This window comes from Monodon monoceros, unplaced genomic scaffold (genome assembly GCF_005190385.1).
Source record: "Monodon monoceros isolate NGI ecotype Baffin Bay Population unplaced genomic scaffold, NGI_Narwhal_1 Super_Scaffold_20, whole genome shotgun sequence".
NCBI lineage: Eukaryota > Metazoa > Chordata > Mammalia > Artiodactyla > Monodontidae > Monodon > Monodon monoceros.
In genome coordinates this window covers 131006863-131021286 of record NW_021703777.1, presented here as the reverse complement: position 1 = coordinate 131021286, position 14424 = coordinate 131006863, and positions in this window count along the sequence as shown.

Below are 14424 nucleotides of genomic sequence, written 5' to 3'. Positions count from 1 at the left end.
CAACAAAAGTACTAATTTCAATCAAAAAAATTAGTAGAAACTTATGGCCTCTCCCACTTGTCCTTTACACTGAACAAACTTGAGTGCAAAGAATTATGATCATACAAAAAATGGTGAATTTATTATCAAAAACAAATCAATTCAGTCTATGGTGGCATAAACTTTAAACTTTCAAACTAAAATAACTCCAAAAGCCACCAGTAAGCGACATTATTTTATCGCACATGCCATGATATATAAAATATCACAAACTCCTCCATATTTACCTGACAGCTGGGCTATGGTCACTGTGGGGACTATAATTTCAAATCCATAACACATATTTAATAGTTCAACATTTATCCTGCTCTGACATAGGGTTTTGTACATAATAATTATCTTTTATTTTTGGTTTCATTTTTAGAAAGTAACGCTTAGACTTCAGAAACAAAATATGTTCTACACAGATGGGGATAAATTTTCACCATGGATCTTTTGGCTGTGTGTTTTACAACAATTATGGGCAAAATTCTTACGAGTTGTCCAGAAGTATTCTGAGGCCTTGGTTTTATTCCTATTTCTCTGTTGGAGAAATTCAAAAAATGCTTAACTCCTCTTAGAAAACATACTGTCATTACAAAGTAATGATGACATCCTCTTTTTTTTAAATTACAAAAGAGTACATTTGAGCATTCGTTTTTAATAGAGAATTATTAGACCACTATAAATCCAGAGCCAGCTTTAGACACAATTACCTGGTAGTAAACTTAATTTAAGGAAAGGTACCTATTATTTATCACTTTCCCACCTCTTATCTCCTGTCCCCAGTCTCTTATTTCATAGTATTCTCAGATACTTCATTCTCAGCTAAGGTAAAAATGGTCAATTATTATTTAAAACATTACCCCCGGAAGGAAGAATTTTATTCCCATAAGGATCAAAGTATTTCAATTAAGGAAATGGGTAACTTCTATCTTTTTGCTAAATTTGGGCAGTTATACTTAAGAGTAAATAGATATGTGTTGAAGGCTATACACTAAGTGCTTCTGAAGTTCAACATTCAGCATTTGTTTAGGAATTGCTATGAGTGAGGCATGGTGCTAGACTTAGCAAAAATTATAGCAAGCGAAGCAGACTTGGTTTTGTTCTCATACAGTTTATAATCTTGGATGAGAGCAGGGGGGAACATTAATCAAATAACCAAAATTAATCAAACAATCACCAACACACACACACACACACACACACACACACACGTATGTACATGTTTGCAAACCAATGAATTGATGGTTTGACCAATGGAGGGTGATATAAGATTGTGTAACCAGGGGACCTAGTCTGTTCCGGTGGGACAAGGAGGGTGTCTGCAAGAAGGCCACCTGAATTTGCAGGGTTAGATGCTCACGAATATTAAACAGTAAGGCCAGTGTTATTCATATGACATTACTTAAAGTAAAATAAAATTACTTGGAAAAATAAACTTGTCAAATAAATAGAGAAGAGAAACAATAATCAAGTAAAATGAGAGCAATATAAAGAACATTTTATTCTCAAAATGCTTTGAGAAGTGATTAATAATGTGGTATTATTCCATGTGATATCACTTATACGTGGAATCTAAAATATGACACAAATGAACCTATCTATGAGACAGAAACAGAATCACGGACATAGAGAACAGACTGGTGGTTGCCAAGGGGGTGGGGGGGTGGGAGAGGGATGGATTGGGGGTTTGGGATTAGAAGATGCAAACTGGTATATATAGAATGGATAAACAACAAGGTCCTACTGGATAGCACAGGGAACTATATTCAGAATCCTGTGATAAACCAGAATGGAAAAGAATATGAAAAAGAATGTATATATTAATATATATATGCATAACTGAGTCACTTTGCTGTACAGCGGTAATTAACACAATATTGTAATGCAACTATACTTCAACAAAAAATAATGTGGCATTATTATAATAAACCATGTAATATACTGATTTTAAAATCTTGATTTTTGAGTCATGTGCCAGATTATTGTTTTATTTTGTTTTCTTTTTGTTCTTATTTAAATACATTAAGCTTTGATTAGTCCAGTTGATTCTCTGTCATAACCTGCTGGAACAAATACTCAGAAAAAGGTGATCCAGGGGACACAGGAACTAGACAGACCACATTGTGAACTGCAGAGCACTAGAAAATCATTTTTATTGGGCAGGCAAAGGATAGGGATAAAGGATTTTCAGTACTGTGTAAAATGCAAAAGTAGGATCTAGTCTGATATTTCCTAAAGCATCATCATAAAAAATTATATAGCACAGAATAAATTTTGAAAGTCATGTTGATTTTATACCTAACTATCTAATCATCCAGTTTGGAGATTCACAATAAACAAATACTCAGTTGTTTATGAGACATCTGAGTATATCAAAGTCCCTGGGAATTTCTGCATTAAAGAAACCTACTTAATTTTCTTTAAGTTTTTCACAAAGCTGTTCACAAAGCTAAGGTAATTTACTTATACACAGTAGAATTATGTTATTTGCTGTAATATGATTTTGACATGTTGACCTAGCCCAAATCTTATCAACTGGCAGATGAAAATTACTTGATCCTTGGAAGTTAAATAATTTTTAAGTTATACACACTTAGTGGTATAGCCAGTATGAGAAACAATGTGTCCTTACTTCCGTACTCTCATTGTCTCTCTTGCACCATTTTAACACACATTAGTAATATATTTTGTCTTAATGCATTTAGATACCAGTTTTACTGCAATATTCATCTATATTTGAAGAACTAATCCTATATCAACATACAATCATAATATATACCAATGAAATAATTACTATAAAATAATACTTATAAAATACTTATAAAATATATAATACTTATAAAAACTAATAAGTTTTTATAAGTAGTCACGAACTGATCGTTTGGATGTCTAATTCCTCATTTCCTCTATTGGGGAAAAGGAGGGAGTGAAATTGGTAATTCTTTTCTCATTGAGGCTACATGACAAGCTGTGAAATGCTGTTAATGGACTTTGATCAGGTTGCTTTCATTGTGGTCTTCCGAAATGTGTTAGGAACTTATGAACATATGCTGCAGTATAATTGGCTCCCAAAGTGGTCATAATGTGGGTACTATAGAAAAACAACCAGTTACACTCACACACTTACAAACAATTATTTTCATGTGGCCATTTGATGTCAATAGAGGGAGCATATATAGAAGTTGCTCTTAGTGGCCATTTCTTAGTGCCTTAATTGGACAGGAACATTTAAAGGAATGAAAGGACAGAAACAGTGAACCTGAATGTTCTACCAAGTAGCTTTTCAAAGTAGTGTTGTACCTAATATGGGTCCCCATAAAAACCTAATGACATTGATAGAAATAATTGCATACCATACCATCGTGAAAAGAGCTTTGCTGTATTGTCATAGAACAGCAAAAGTTCTACCTAAACCAGAATTTATTGGGCAGATGGAGAAAATTGCAACTCTTCTCCTACTTTTGAAAGATAATTTTCAGCAAAACAAAGCAAAATAAAGCAAGAAAAAGGAAGAAAGAAAACAGAAAAACACAAGAAAGCAAGGCCTGCTTAAAGGCAGCAGTAAAATTAATTGGGGTCTGGGTAGGGGTGTGGCCCATACTGCTCATTTTCTACCATATTAGTGTTCCTTTGAATTGATCCATTTTATCACCATTCGCTGAGCCCTGGTAACACTGGCATCATCCAGTACTGCAAATGATCACTTAATGGTCTCTGATACTGAGTCCCTAGTTAATTCACTTCTTATACCATTGCATGGTTGATTGCTAAAAACCAGGTTTACTTTGGAGTGATATTCATTTATATCCTCTTTCATTAAGAACACTATGGTCCTTTTAATCACCTTTTCTCTCTTCATCTGCATTCTTTGTCAAATTTACCTTTTCATTAGATTTTCCTCTATGTTAGAATGACTACTGACTCTTAGTCTCTCATCACATCAAGCCCAAATCCTGCCTGATTTTCAAGTCTCCCCACATACTTGCCAGTGTGTACCTAGCATTGCACGCTGATACATCCATCTACTTGCACTGACCAAGTGGTTCATTTCACATGCTCATCAGAAATTTGTACTTATTTCCCATTGCCCCCCATGTTCGGTGAATGCTATGCATTCACCCTATGCTATGCATGTTCATTCATTTAGGGGAAACAGCTTCTTGCCCTTTTCCTTATCTAAATTTTACTCCGTTTCAAATTTTGTCCCACTGAAACTGCCTTTCGTCATTCTGACATTTATTTATCTTACCATCCCTTAACATTCTACAGCATTTTTGGTTCTTCAACATAAATCACCCTTTAAGAATATGCTGTGAACTTTGCTAATTATTTCATGTGTATTGTTTTTACCTCTTCAAACCAGTTTGCATACTTTTTCAGTTTGGGTCAATGTCTTACACTCTCTTTATCTTTTACACACTTCCCTTACACCTAGCACAATGATGAGAAAATGGCGTGTGCTCAAAATCCTTGTTGATTGACTGAAATAACTGCATACCATCAGCTCGTTTTTGTCATCAGCTGACAGAATCAAGTTTTAGAGATCCAGTTAAATGCCTGCCTATCAACCTGCCAAGAGCTGGTGCAACTGGAGGTCATCATCCTGCGAGTCAGACAACTCGTTCACCAACTTGAAAGGAACTGCCACGTATTAAAAGTTCTCTTTATGGATTTTGATGAATTGCACTGTTCGATTCATTCTTTTGTATTAAACCATATACATGATGTATCTAGAAATAACATTACTTTTGCAATATATTAAAAAATGTCACTCATTTTCCTGAGTTGTCATCTTAGTTTACTATTAAAAAGTTGAAAAAAAGAAAATCACATGACTTTAGCCAAAGCCATTTTCTGCGTAGTACAGGAGATGCAGAATGATTTTTAGGGAAACTAAAAAATAGTAAGCTTATTGAGGCAATGATGTTCCTTGTTAAAATAAATATCTACATAAATTAGCTTAAATAGAAGTGTAGCAGCATTCTATTTTCTAAATATAATTTTATTTATTTAGATACATGACTGTAAAAATCTATACATATAGTAGAGTGAACAACTATGACTTTCAAATGAAAGGAGAATCACAAAACCTGACCATGTATTTTTAAAATAGATTTTAACATATCTTTCAGAATATGTGGGTAAAATTAGTAAATCTAAATTTTTATTATGAAATTTTGTTTCACAAATATTTTTAAATTTTAAGGAAAAACATAGCATAAGGAAGATTTACTTTTCCTCTGATTTTGAATTTTTTTGGTAGATTTTATTCTTAATTCTCAAAGATTTGCCTTCTCACTGACTTAGCCTTTATTGATCCTTTTAATCTCCAACTGTTTTTATTTTCGCTTTGGAAAAAGTTTTCAGTTTTTTGCCCTTTATCTTCCCACAGAATCTCTTTTCTCTGTGAAGACAAAGGTAGCAGATTACCCATAGTTTTCAGACTCTGTTTATTTTCTTCCCACAATTTGTATTTTTCTGATCCCCCATTTCTTCTCTCCACCCATCAACACACTCCATACTTTCTCCGCATTTTCCTCAATAGACTCCAGAAAATTATGTACACACACACTACACACACACACACACACACACACACCCTTAACTAATGAGTAAGAGGTGCCTTTTTGGTTCAATAGCAGTTTTCAATTATTAGTAAAACATTTTACTTTTTAAATTAGTTAATTCACTTAATTCAACTTTTTTAATAAATAAAAGGAGAAAGGAAATTATGCCCCCCATAGTTTGGTACTTTTGTCAGACTGTGTCCTTTGGGGGACCCACAGAAAAAGGCGGTGAATGGAAAGATTAGAGTTGGGGTTCAAACTTTCACACTGGCAGATTCTCACACTCTTGATGGGCAAGCAGTTGGCTTTTCAAGTAGGCTTATCTTATGTTCTGTTTTTTGGTTGATTTAGAAGAGCCAGAGCCCTTATCTGTTCATTGTGTTAAAGCTGAAGCTTCAATAAATTGGCAATCAGGCTGATTTGAGTGTGTGCAGATGGTAGATGGTATATAGTCAAGTGCATATTTTCATTACAACAAGTTTAACTGCTCCTCCTATGTGCAAAGAGTGGTGTCAAGTTGCGAGGATCTCCAGCCCGCTGTTGAAGAATGTTGAAGAATTCTTGCTGTCTTAAGGCTAGTACTTCCTCTTCAAGTGACATGAATCAGCACCAAGCAATGCTATTTTTTACTCTTTGGTGGTGATCCAAGAATATAAAGGGAGAACATCTGGATTTCTGTCAGTTCCAGCCATGCTGAAAAGCTCTCTATAGCGTGTTTGTTTTGATAGATTCATACACATTCTCCAAATGTGATTTTCCAAGGCAGCCACATTTCAGAACTGTGAACTTTATCTCATTAAGTGCTAAAACTAAATGAAATATCTTTTAAGCTCCCACGTGAAGTTCTAGTTCTGTGATTCGAGTCAATTTTCAAAACACATGTTTCAAGCTTGACTCTAATTTCCCTTCTTCCTGGGAATCATGACTTGACTCTGAGAAACACTCTAAAAATGTCTGTGTTCACTGTTTAATGATAATTAACAACTCGTAGGTGGGTTATTTTTGCAGTCTTTGGAAAACAAAAAAAAAAAGCCTTTTTTTGAAGCAGTTGGCACCTCTGAAGTATAAGGTAGTAGTTTTATTTACAGAAGGGGTTGGAAAATAGGGAAAAGTAATATAATCTTCTTCTAATTGTTTAGTCAGTCAATCTCAAATCCAAATAGGTAAAAAGAAGTCTTCAATTAGGAAAATTATTTTAAGTCCCAAATTCTTGGTTGATTTTTACAAAGGTTTTAATTTATCTTTAAACAAGGACAATAATTTAAGATGAGTGAGTTTGTCACCAACATGGCTGCTTTTTCTCCAAAAGCTGAACAAAAATAACCTTAACACTGATAATGAAGTCACTTCCTAGGGCCATCTTTGGCTGCCTGTTGACTCAGTTAGTGTGAGACAGAAGAAACCAAATTTAAATGTTTTAGAACACATTCCAAATCCCTGAAACTGTATTTCCAGCTTAAGTTTCTTAATGTTTTAACATGAATGTAAACTCCATTTTAGGTTTTCAATTTAGATTATAAATCTAGGGAGAGCTAGGTTTTAAATTTCTCCATGTACTCAGCCCCAGTACTAAATTCATTATTAGCTATTGATAAATGAAAAATAAGAATTCATTTCTCTGGGACTTTCCTGGTGGCGCAGTGGTTAAGAATCTGCCTGCCAATGCAGGGGACACAGGTTTGATCCCTGGTCCAGGAAGATGCCACGAGCAACTAAGCCCGTGAGCCACAACTACTGAAGCCTGCGCGCCTAGAGCCCGCACTCTGCAACAAGAGAAGCCACAGCAACGAGAAGCCCACGCACCGCAATGAAGAGTAGCTGTTGCTCGCCACAACTAGAGAAAGCCCGCACGCAGCACCGAAGACCAAACGCAGCCAAAAAATAAATACATTTTTAAAAAAGAATTAATTTTTCTGATATATCTAGATAGTCTTTTCTATAAGTTTCAAAATTTTGTGAGCTAATATGATCACTGTCATTTAAATATATCTGAATTGTTTCTTGTCCACATCTCCTAAAAACAAACAATTGTAAAATTTTATTATTCTTAATTTTCCTTCCATTCAAAGTGCTCTACAATCATTTTATTTTATGAAGTTTTTTTGTTTTTTCTTTTTAAATAGACTGTAAAAGTGTTTCTAAGAGGAGAGAAATATCTCAGTTACATTGTAACTGGAATTATGAGGTTCTAACTATCAACACTTCACCTGCCCCATGCCAACCACATATGTTAACAGAAGTCCATTTGAATCCTGTGTAACATCTTGGCCTGTTTGGTGCATAATTTGTAGCCAAACATATGGTGAGAGGCTTTGGAGAAGAGTCTTCAAGCTGGCAGGCTGCTGTTGATGTCTCTGGGATCACAGGCCCCATTTAAGTCTGTGCAGTTCCAGATTGGAGTCTGACTCTTGTCTGCCTGTGCTGAAACATGAGGAGGTCCAGATTTTTTACAGCTTCCAAGCCTCCCAGACAAGTATAATTATCAGCACTCCAAAGAGCTAGGAATATAAGCCAAATGCAAACAAATGAGGGAGGGAGAGCAGAAGAGCTACAGCTGTTGGGTCAAGCTGGGTGCAAAATGGTTTGATATTTTCAGAAATCGGAGAAGAATGTCACCACAGTGAACTTTCTCTGATTAAAATGGGCTTATTCTTTAGCATTTTTCTTTCTAGTACTGGAGGAAATCAGCCTAAGAGGAGAATAGCTTTTAAATTTAAGTATGGATATGGTGAAGATGGGTGGGCAAAAATGTAAAATTTCTGAAGGGATAAACATTATACGATCATTTGGAGATCACACATTTCTTGGAAAGAGATAGGCATCACTGGTAATTATAACAAATAGTTCTTTCAAAGTCTAAATTCTAGAACTAGAATTAGAAAGTCTATTAAATCAGAATTAGAAAGAATTGGAAATTCTACCAGAATTAGAAAGCCTACTTGACTTTTTCTCTCAATTATAGTATTTATTTTATTGCATCTCTTCTGAATGCATATTTTCTGATTTCAGGTTTAATTTTCTTGTAAATCTATCCTAGCTAGTCTTCCTCTTTTCTTGAAACATTGCTTTCATGGAACAGCATGCAGATGAAGGGCTTCAGTCAAACTTCCACTTCCGTATTGCACACCATTGATTCTCTGGTTTGGAGGCATGTTTTGTTCTCTGATGCCTTTGATAGTTTCATTCCTGTAGTGCTGAGGCTTGCTGGAGTCTTGGGGAGCCAGTCAGGCAACAAATGCAGCAGAGGGGAAGACCTTAGGGGAGTGGGAAAAGTTAAGGTAAACTGGAGACCATGTCCCCCTTCTAAAGGAAGCTTCCACACCTCAGCTCCAGCTGAGTTTTTTGTTGTTGTTAGGTGGGAATGAAGCCCCGAGGTCTCACAAATCTGGTTTATTACAAAGATGTTGTATGATTTTTAGATGTTGACAAATTGTCTTCTATTTTAAAGAAGACTGATATTCTTAAAAGTGTTGCCAATACAATTCTATGAACAAACCCCTCTGAAGTCATTCAGCCCAATGGCTGTCAATTTATAAACTTTGCTGTAAGACAAGCAAACTTTACCAGAATTTACTCTTACAAAGTATTCAGAACTTTGGTTTTGTCCTAAGGAGATTGGCATTTTTTTTCTCCCAGGACCTCAGCTTCTCTTCCTACCTTTCTAGGAAGGAAATACCTCCTTCATACACACCCTCTCCTTGGGATTCAATGAATAGCCCAATCCCATCAATTACACTTTCTAAAGATCTCTTAAATCCCTACTATCCTATTTCTACTACCATTGTTTTCCACTAGACTATTATCATCCCTTAATTGGAATCTAACCCATTGATCTTTTTCTAAAAATACCTTACCCCTCCCTCTACTTCCTGTCTTGTAGGTAGAATTTATTATTCCTTTGTTTTCTCAGCACCCCCTCCCCCAGACTGTTATCATTATTAACCCCCTATTCCTTATTATTGTTTTCATAGCAACCAGTCTGAATATCATCTACCAACTCAGTATAAGAAACCCACAGCAGTCCATTTCCTAGGTTCTCAACTTCAGCCCCACCATGGTGAGGAATTCAACTTCAACTATTCTTAGAGCTCTTTTGTCCCAAGGTTGTTGCCAAGTTTCTGAAGGACTCTAATGCAATACCAAGGTGTGGTGAGAGCCCTCAGTCACCCATCATTTTAGTTTACTGCTGAAATATACTTTTTAATGTCCATATGGTCCTTAGAGGTGTGGATCCTGTGCTTCTTCCATCTAAGCTTGGGACAGGAGTATCACAGAGGGGGTAGGACCCTCAGTGGGATTCCCAAAATTGGTCCACCTCCCTGGGCCAGTGTTTCTCAACTTTTTTTTCTTATTTATTTATTTAGGTTGCATCGGGTCTTATTTGCAGGCACATGGGATCTTCAATGAGGCATACGGGATCTTTTTCATTGTGGCACATGGGCTCTTCGTTGTGGCACTTGGGATTCTCTCTAGTTGTGGCTTGCAGGCTTTCTCTTCTCTAGTTGTGGCGTGGGTTCCAGAGCATGTGGGCTCTGTAGTTTGCGGCACATGGGCTCTCTCACTGAGGTGCACGGGCTCAGTAGTTGTGGCGCACAGGCTTAGTTGACCCGCGCCATGTGGGATCTTAGTTCCCTGACCAGGGATTGAACCCGTGTCCCTGCATTGGAAGGCAGATTCTTTACCACTGGACCACCAGGGAAGTCCTTCAACTTTTTTTTCTTAATAATTTTCTCTATATAGCTGCACTTTCCATCTGTTTATAGTCTGTTGTGATCCTTTGGGAGGCCACAAAATATAATATGCAAGACTTTTTTCACCATTCAATAGCCAATTTTTGCTCTCTTGGAGTACCATCACCCTCATTGATAATGCATGCCCTAGACCTGCTAGGAAGCCATGCTTCATGGAGTTTTGCCATGTCCTTGAGTTTCCACTAGAGAAGAGGGCCCAGAATGCTAAGGTTCTAGAACAAGATGCATTTTTTCCAGCCCACCCCCAGCCAGGGTGATCTCTTTCTGGTGTGATGTAAGCACTTTTCTTGCATCTTCAAGGCATTTCTCTTCTTCCTTCAAATCATGTCATTTTTTGACAATATCCTTTGATAAACCATTAAAATGAGATACCAACGTATTTGCACAAAAATTCTGTTTACCTTTCTTTTAAAGCAAGAGCAGGCCAAATCGTCATACTCTCCCAGTGGGTAAAAAATATACTTGCTTTTCTTCCTCTTATATAGTAAATAAGAGGAAGAGTTAGGTGAATCTATAGAATAAAACTATTTAAAAGCTGTATGTGTAGGATATTTTGTCAGATGTACATCCATCTCTTTCTACTAGACTATATAAACTTTGGTAAGGTAGAAATGATCATTTATCTCGTCTTTGTAATATTAAAGCTCTATAAAATTCCTGTCACATCATATGTGCATCATGTTCTTGAATAAGTAAATGATCTAGGCCAAGGGTCAGTGTATTAGTCTACTTGGGTTTCCATAATAAAAACCACAGACTGAGTGGCTTACACAACAGAAATGTATTTTCCCACAGGTCTGGAGACTGGAAGTCCAAGATCAAGGTGTCAGCAAGGTTGATTTCTGATGAAACTTCTGTCCTTAGCTTGTACGTGGCCACTTTCTTGCTACGTCCTCACATGGCCTTTCCTCTGTGCACACACAGAGAACAGCAAGGGCTTTGTGCCTCTTCCTCTTCTTAGAAGGACAACAGTCATATCAGATCAGGTCCCCATCCTTATAGCTTCATTTACTTTAATTAGCCCCTTAAAAGCCTTATCTCCAAATATAGTCACAACGGGGGCCAAGGCTTCAATGTGTGAATTTTGAGTGGACACAATTCATAGAGCCAGCAAAGAGTTTTAGGAAAAGTAGCAGCAACGTTTTCTGGTAAAAGGGGAAGACAAAATATTTTAGGTTCTCAGACCATCCAGTCTCTATTACTCAAGTCTGTTGTTGCAGCACGAGTGAGTGAGTGTGGCTGTGTTCCAATAAAACTTTATTTACACAAAGAGGCAGTGAGTGAGCTGGATTTTGCCCATGGGCTGTAGTGTGTTGACCCCTAATATAGACTTGCAAATGTTCTACCTGCCTTACCTATCTATACATCTCTCCATTTCTAGAAGTACTTCACAAGATTCCTACTTGCAACCATTTAATGACTTCTGCTTGCCTCCGGACTATGACATAAACTCCTAGGCATAATGAGGCTTTTTTTTCCCCTTCAGCCTCGACGCGAGGCTTGTGGGATCTCAGCTCCCTGACCAGGTATCGAACCTGTGCCCCCCTGAAGTGGAAGCGCAGAGTCCTAACCACTGGACCGCCAGGGGAGTCCCATAAGGAGGCTTTTTATATTGATTTGATAGCATGTCAGCAAACTTCTTTTCTACTCTGTACAGTAATAAATAATGTTCGTTTCTCCAAATAAAACTGAGCACCTTCGTAGTTGGTGTTTTTGCCTAGGGTATCTTTTTTCTATCTGGAGTATCACTCCCTCTGTAGCCATCACTGTCCCTGTCCCATTTACCTGGAGAGCGGCACTCAGGCTGTGCCATCTTTGCAGCAGCCCAAAGTCTAGTCAAAGTTATTCATTTCTTTTTCTTCTGAGCTAACACAGACCTTTATCATTATACCATTAGGTAATTTACTAACTCACCTTCCCCAATGCATAGTGAATCTCTTCTGCATTTCTATAACCCCAGCTAGTACTCAGCATTTTGAGAACATCCTGGGAACTCTGTAACCCTTCTGCAACAGGGTTTTTTTTTCTCTGAGTAGAATTCTGTGCTCTAGACCAATAGCTCTCACCCAGGGGTGATTCTGATCCCACAGGAAATTTGACAATATCTGGAGAAATTACTGGTCATCATAACTGGGGGGAGGAAAGGTGTGTTTCTCCTGGCAACAAGCGAGTAGATGCCATAGATGCTGTAAACATGCTACAATGCACTGGATAGTTGCCATGACAAAGAATTATCCCGCCCAAAATGTTAGTAGTACTGAGGCTGAGAAACTATGATCTACATCAGTCAAGGATATTCCTTTCCGTTAAAATTTGCTTTTCCTATAACCACCGTTTTAGGTGATTCCCCATTCTACTCAAATGGATTCAGATGGCTTTGTACTGCTTACCTCTTTATCCATTTGTTTTCATAGTAACAAGTTCTGAAGATAGACTCTATTAAAGAGATAAGAGTAGCTAGGTCCATCTGGGGTCCATTTTCATTTAAGTACATGAAATATTTGTAGGGAAGACATAGGAATGTTTGATAAGAAGCTATAGTCAGAATATGTCTTGCTGGTCAGTGACAAGTAGTAAATTCATCCAAGTTTCTATCAGCATGCTCCCTCTGGGGAGCCTGGAAGTTCTGAAATGAAAACAGTGGCTTAGAGTTATTTCAGGATGAATCACCTGTTAATACCTCCCCTCTGTGTTTTATTTAGAGTTTCAGAACAGTAAGAAGAAATTAAGAACTTGTTTGCAGAACACGGAAAATAAATGTTATGAATAAAATAATATAAATCAATGTAAAAAACTGAAATATGAATTAACTTATACCTTCTTGAAAGAAGGAGAGAAACAGAAAGAGAGAGAGGATGGAAGGAAGGGAAGGGTCAGGCAGGGAGGATGGAGAGAGGGAAGAAGGAAGAAAGGACGGATGGATGGATGGATGGATGGATGGATGGATGGAAGGACGGATGAGGGAAAGACATACCTAGTGAATTAGGACGGAAAGCATGAAGTTTGGTTCAGGCAGAGGCAAGTTTAGATTTAGTCACTGCATGTAATCAGTGGTATGACCTTGGACAAGTGTCTTATTTTCTTCTCTTTCCTTAGCTCAAAAATGGAGTTAGTATTGTTATGGAAATTAGATGAAAATATATACAGAAAACATCATTGTATCTGGTACATAGAAAGTGCTAAATATATGCGTAAAAAATAATGTTTGACAATCTGGAGAGCATAACTTCCTGGAAGCAATAGACCAGGCCCTTGCATATAGCATGAAACAACAAACACTTGGAGAATCAAAATTTATACAACTTATACACATAAAATGCAGGACCAGGACCAGGCAGACCAGAGATATGATTCCTATGAAAATATTTGTATGGGTAGCAGTAAAGTTAATAAAAATCTGTTTCCTCCTCTACCCAAAGTGAGTCAAGCATTTTAAATGAACCCCCAGTTGAATTCCTCCACTGCCAGTTCTGCTTTTAAAGTAAAATGTGCTATAGGACAGATGTTACTACTTTCTGCTACCACACTAGTCCAAGCCACCATCATCTGTCACCTAGGCAACACAGGCTTCTCCAGGCCACCTCAGGTGGTCTCCCTGTTTCCCTTTTTTCTCTCTTCCAACTTAAAAAAAGTCCATTTTTTAAAGGTATAAATCTGCTTGTTTACCCTTTGTTTAAGATCTTCACTGGCTTTTGCTCTTCACATAAAATCCAGATGTATGGCTCCCAAGGTCTTGCTTGACCCCAATCCTGACTGCACCTCTGTCTCTCTCCCTGCTCCAGCCACAGAAGCTTGTAGACTTATCTTCAAGTGCACCACATTTCCTCCCTCAGGGGCTTTGCAAAGGCTCTTCCTCTGCTCTTCACAATAACACTGACTTCTGACACCTCAGGACTCAACTTAGAAGTCACTTAACTGCAGAACAGTTTCCTTCCTTCTCTTTTAAAGTAAGTTCTATGTTGCTGATCTCGAAATCTGCACTCCTTTTATTCCCTTTGTCATTTACCAGAAATTACATTTATATACATGTTAAATTGTTTACGTACATTCATTTTGTTTCCCAACTAGGCTATCAATTCTAT